The 6,000-nt window shown below is 40.8% G+C and overlaps 1 non-coding gene across 1 annotated transcript; it reads left to right on the plus strand.

Annotated features, from left to right (window-relative positions):
* The first annotated feature begins 2,430 nt into the window (after positions 1-2,430).
* On the plus strand, positions 2,431-2,562 carry LOC114902471. Its single transcript, XR_003795508.1, has one exon. It is a non-coding gene; the product is annotated as a small nucleolar RNA SNORA70 (small nucleolar RNA).
* Positions 2,563-6,000: the final 3,438 nt, after the last annotated feature.

The raw sequence follows: 6,000 nt of genomic DNA on the forward strand, positions 1-6,000 counted from the left end.
AGCTCCCACAGGTACCGGGTGCTCTCCTGCCTCCTTTCTTCTTTCCTCTGCTAGTCCAAATCCCGTGATTTCCATTAAGACCTAGCTCACGACCCATCTAACCTCTTCCAGGAAGAATTCCTAGACTACCCCATCCAACCTTTGGATTTCTTTAGCACCGAGTTGTCACTATCTTAAGATTTTTCTCCAAGTGTCAAGCACACTCTGTTAATTTTGTTTAGATCGTTCAGATTGTAAGCTCTTCAAATAGTTATGTTTTCCTTTGCATTAGCATAGTTCTAGACACTGTTTATTAGGTACTTAATAAAGACTTGAAAAAACTAAGGGAGTTATATCCATATTTTATCTACTTCCTAGATTGTCTCTGAGGCTTTTAATAAAATAGGTAATTTGAAGTTGCTTTGTTCCTGCTGGTCTAGTGAAGTTGTACATTTTCGTCACTGGGAACTGAAATCAGAGGTGTGCCAGAGCTGGCTCATACTGGCTCACAAGAACCATTTTTACACATTGCTGCCCACCTCTTCAGTCACCTCATTGGCAGCTTGAAACCTGCCATGGTGGAAGTGATTTACGCCACAGAAACCAGCAAGTTTCCGTTTACATGCTGCAACGCAAAGCAAGGACTGTAGCTTAGAATTGAAAAATTAATATTTACCACATTTACAGGAATAAAGGGGAAAAGTTATCTTCATAGAGTCATAAAAAGCATTTAATAAAATCCAGCACCCGTTTGTGATTTTTTTTTTAACTCAAACTAGGAATTGAAGAGAGCTTCTGAATTTAATAAAGAGCATCCACTAAAGAAACAAAAAAATTCTAACAAACATCATACTTAATTGTGAATTATTGAAAACTTTAACTCCCCAGAGATCAGGAAGAAGACAAAGGTGCCTGCTGTCACCACTCCTTTTCAGTTTTGTGCAGGAGATTCTAGCCAGTGTTAAAAAGGAAGAAACAAAGTTGTTATTCTCAGGTGACATGATTGTGTATGTAGAAAATCCAAATTAATAAACTTAAAAAAAGAATCTGAATTTAAGAAGATTACAGGATACAGGCTAATACATAAAAATAATTGTATTTTTATATTCTAGCAATAATTAGAAATTGAAATTAAAACAGTACTGATGAAAAAAACAATCCTGATTGCAGTAACATCAGAAAGCATCAGATACCTTCAAATAAATCTGAAAGATGTGTAAGACCTCAGCATAGAAAATTATGAAACATTACCACAAGAAACTAAAGAAGACCTGAATAAATGGAGTGGTGGGACCCATTCATGAGTTGGAAGACTTAGAAAAATATCATTTCTGGGACTTCCCTGGTAGTCCAGTGGTTAAGACTCCGTGTTTCCACTGCCAGGGATCTGGGTTCAGTCCCTGGTTGGGGAACTATGGTCCTGCAGGCCATAAATAAATAAGTAATTTTTAAAATATATATATATATCATTTCTAACCAAATTGATTCTAGATTTAATGCAACCCCAAACCCACATCTGGGTGATACAGATATATGTATGTAGATATGTATGTCTCTGGAAACAAAAATAGGTGCTTAATAAACAGATTATTGATGATTGAAAAGAAATCTTTTATAGTGTGAATTCATTTTTTATAACAGTATATTTCTCCCAGCTGTATCTTTCTGTACATTCATCATAACCATTCATCCAGATATCTGTACATATACATAGAAAGATATCTGGAATTACTTTCACCTTACGTTTATTATGTTATTTATGGGTAGTGAGATTTGGCTTGATTTTTTTCCTTTCTTCACCTCTTTCAGGTCCTTTATTTTCAGATTCCACTGAGACCTTCCCTGGTCATCCTACTTAAAATGACAATTCGTCCTGACTCTCCTTATACCCCAATCCCTGCTTTATTTTTCTCTGTAGCACTTATCATCGTCCAACGTACTATATAATTTACTACTTTTCTTATTTGTAATTTTTCCTCCTAACATGTATATTCCATGAAAGCTGGGATTTTATTGTCTTTTATTGTCGCCTGTACCTTCAGTGTCTGGAACAGTATTGGTGCCTGATGGGTGCTCAATAAATATTTGAGTGAATGAGTCTTTGTATTTTTTCTAAGTCCGAATACTTTACAATGAGCATGTATAGTTTTTGCCTCTCTCCCTGTTACCCTGCAATTTTTATTTCTTTTAAAAGAGAAGAAAATTAGGAATGAAGACAGATACATCAAGAAATTAACAGTGGCTAAATCTGCATGATAGAAATATGGATACTTATTTTTTTCTTTGTTTATATCTTTAAATACTTTAATTTCCAAAAATTAAAGTAAAAGTTTTTAAGTAAGAATTGCAGTCAGCTTGACAGCTGATCACAGGAATTTGTCTCCTCTGGAACTCTATGAAATAACAGAAGAGGCTTTAAGAAGAGAAAGAGAGAAGAAAAAAGGACAGCATTTGCAGCCAATTCAGCCGACTGTGCTCTTTTCCCCATGGGCGCCCAGTGTGCAGTAGCTGCAAACAGCCTCCTCGGTAGTGTGTGCAGCCTGTTGCCTGTACAGGTTACCCTAAGGTACCTTGAAGACAGCCCTTTCCAGTCGACATTCATGACTAGCATGCTGTCCCCAGTCTACGCTCCAGACAAGTATGCACGGGGCCTTTGGAAAGCCCGAGGGCACAGGGGCCAGGGTCCACGTTGGCCAAGTCATAATGTGCGTCCGCACCAAGCTGCAGAACAAGGAGCATGTGATTGAGGCCCTCCACAGGGCCAAGTTCAAGTTCCCTGGCCACCATAAGATCCACATCTCCAAGAAACGGGGATATACTAAGGTTCATGTGGATGAATTTGAAAACATGGTGGCCGAAAAGCAGCTCATGACCCTGGAAGACTGTGGGGTCGAACACAGCCCTAGTCGTGGCCCTGGACACATGGTGGGCCCTGCGCTCCTGAGCGCCTTGACGCCATGCCCTCCTTACTCCTGCCCGCCGGTAAATCCTATTTCCCTGTCAAGAAGAACAGAAAAGATATTCATCAAACAAATGTTCTTTGGAGGAATGTTCATCTAAATCACCTACCTGGTTTTGGGACTGGCCCTGGCTTCCTGCTATAGGAACCAAAGTGGGGAGATCCTACTTTTCTTCATTAGGTGGCAGACGTCATGTGGGCCCTTGACTAGCCTTGGTTTGTCAGATGCTGCCACCCAGGCCCTTCAATCTTGAGCACCACGAAGATGGCAGGACGTTAAGAACAGGACCGCAGCGGCATCAATAGCATCTGACCGGATGGTGAAATGGCTAATTACGTCGTTGTCTGCGGCCTCATGGAATGAAGTGTCCAGTGAGGACAAGACATTGGGGAACTACTTTGCAGCTGCTGTACAACAAAATGAAGGCATGAGAACTTCAAGGACTGCTAATTGGAAACCCAGGGATCCTCCGTGACTGTGCTAAAAGAAACATTTGTTGTATTCAGAGTACTAAAGTAATCAAAAGCAAAACTCAGTATTTGATCCTGCAGGTTGCCAAATTATATCAGTGGAATTCACAGGTTCACCAAGATTATTTTATGTGAACGTAAGGAAATTTAGTAGAGTAGGATCCATACTATCGAAATATGTATATTTGTGAGAGCTTGGGGGATTCTGAGTATCAGGCAGTATCTCGAGAACTATGTGTGGGAATGGATTATGTCGGTGATCAGCCAAGAAAAGCGTCTGACTTCAGATATGATTGAATCTATCAGTATGGGTTCAGTCAACACAGATTCTGAATTTAGAATTTTCGTTTGAGCAGCCAAGAGTGATTTTAATTGTTTGCTTTACTGGTTGAAGAAACTGAACTTGACAGTCGACCACTCTGAACTCCAGTTAAGATGATGTGAAAGAAAGAACCCAGTATCTAGGAGGAGAAATGCTGGAGTGGATATATCACATGAGAATCACTCACAAAGCCACAAGTTCCTGGAGAAGACCCAGAACCCAGCCCCTTGACCAAGGCACTGATAGATGAAGGCATTTCAGAGTGGTTTTTTGGGTCCTTGATTTCATTGGAGCTGGAAACGATCTTTTGGTTGCAGAAGCCAAGTAGTGGCAATTAGCCAGCACAAGCCGGGTGGACTTGGTCACCACATTAGGCTGCAGGGCTGGCGTGATAATCAGCGTGGTCTTTCCTGCAGAGATCTTGACCAGTGATTCAAGGGTGGCAGGGTCCTTAGGATCTTCACTAAGGGCTGCTGTGTTGGTATAACCAAAAAGCTGGTAAGCAGAGGTCTTCCCATCATGATGGAGCACCCCACTCAATTTCCAGACCACAATCTGGTCATAGACTCTACACCACTTGAAAGAAGTGGAGACTCTGTATTGTTGAGGAAGGATCCTACAGGAACATCTCAGGTGCACTGGGAGCTTCCCTTCAGCTTTCCCCAAAGGGTCTGATGCTGCTTAAGGCTACCGTGAAATAAGGAAAGGGAATACTCACAGGATTATTGAACACTGGCTCTGAACTAATATTCTTTGTGGTCTTTTTTTTTTTTTTTTTTTTTGGATGTGCCATGCGGCATGTGGAATCTTCCCCGACCAGGGATCGAACCCATGCCCCCTGCATTGGAAGCACGGAGTCTTAACCACTGGACCGCCAGGGAAGTCCCTGAGCTAATATTCTTTACCAGAGAATCAAAAAGTCATTGTGGTCCACTATTCAAGAGAGCATCTATGGGAGGCAAGTGATAAGTGGGGTGGAGTTTTGACTGGAGTCTGCACCACAGCAGGCCCAGTGGAACTCTGCACAAGTATCCTCACCACAGCAGTTCCCCGGCCCCAGGAGTGAAGGTTAATGGGAAAAGAAGGGCCCCTGGAACGCCCCCCTCCTGAAAAAGCAGTAAAGCAGTATTTACAGACCTAGGAGAAATCACACCAATTCGTGCCACTATTCAGAACATGGAAGATGCTGTGTGGTGTCATCTACCAGGGACCCATTTAACTCCTCAGGATGGACTGCAGAAAAGTGAGTTTTAGAGAGTATCAGGGCCTACATATTTATGTTCTTCTATTTGCCTAATATTTCATTAAGATACATCTGAGATCGTTGAGTATTGAAAGAGGTGTGTTAAAAAGGATATAGACAGGAATTCCCTGGTGATCCACTGGTTAGGACTCCGCACTTTCACTGCTGAGGGCCCGGGTTCAATCCGTGGTGGGGAGCTAAGATCCCACAAGCTGCATTGGGCGGCCAAGAAAATAATAATAAAATAAAATATTTTAAAAAAAGAAAAGTTAAATCCTTTTTTTAACATCTTTATTGGAGTATAATTGCTTTGCAATGGTGTATTACTTTCTGCTTTATAACAAAGTGAATCAGCTATACATATATCCCCATATCTTAAATCCTTTTTAAAAAAAGGATGCAGACATTATATAAGCTTAATCTTAAAAAATGGGTAGTAATGCAAGGTTTCAAAAATTGATGAAGAAATAGTGGTTTTAAAATATTAAAAGTTTCAAATGTAACTAATAAAAGAATTCTAAATGGTGATATTTACTATCAAAAATTGGGAGGGAGAAGAGAAGGGTTAATGTAAGTGAGCTAAGGGCTCATCTATCAAATAGGAAACAGAATCATGTCTAAGGTCAATAAATCTAGATAACCAAGACAAAAACAGTTGCAGGATAAAAAAATTATAAATTATTATCTAAATTATGCAAGATATATGCATGAAGAAAAAACTGAAAGTAGGAGTACGGCAGAAATCTAGTTTCACTGAGAACTTTGTGTGTACTTGAGTCTGAGCCTCCAATGTTCCCGCTCTCAAGAAACTTACAGTCCAGGGAATTCCCTGGCAGTCCAGTGGTTAGGACTCCCCGCTTCCACTTCAGGGGGCCTGGGTTCGATCCCCGGTCGGGGAACTAAGATCCCACATGCCACATGGCACAGCCAGAAAAGAAAAACAATGAAACTTCCAGTCCAGTTAACAGGATAGACAGGTGAATACACTGCAACACTTGGAGTTCAGTGACAGAGCAATACATAGGG

This window comes from Monodon monoceros, unplaced genomic scaffold (assembly GCF_005190385.1).
Source record: "Monodon monoceros isolate NGI ecotype Baffin Bay Population unplaced genomic scaffold, NGI_Narwhal_1 Super_Scaffold_1, whole genome shotgun sequence".
In the NCBI taxonomy this organism is placed as follows: Eukaryota; Metazoa; Chordata; class Mammalia; order Artiodactyla; family Monodontidae; genus Monodon; species Monodon monoceros.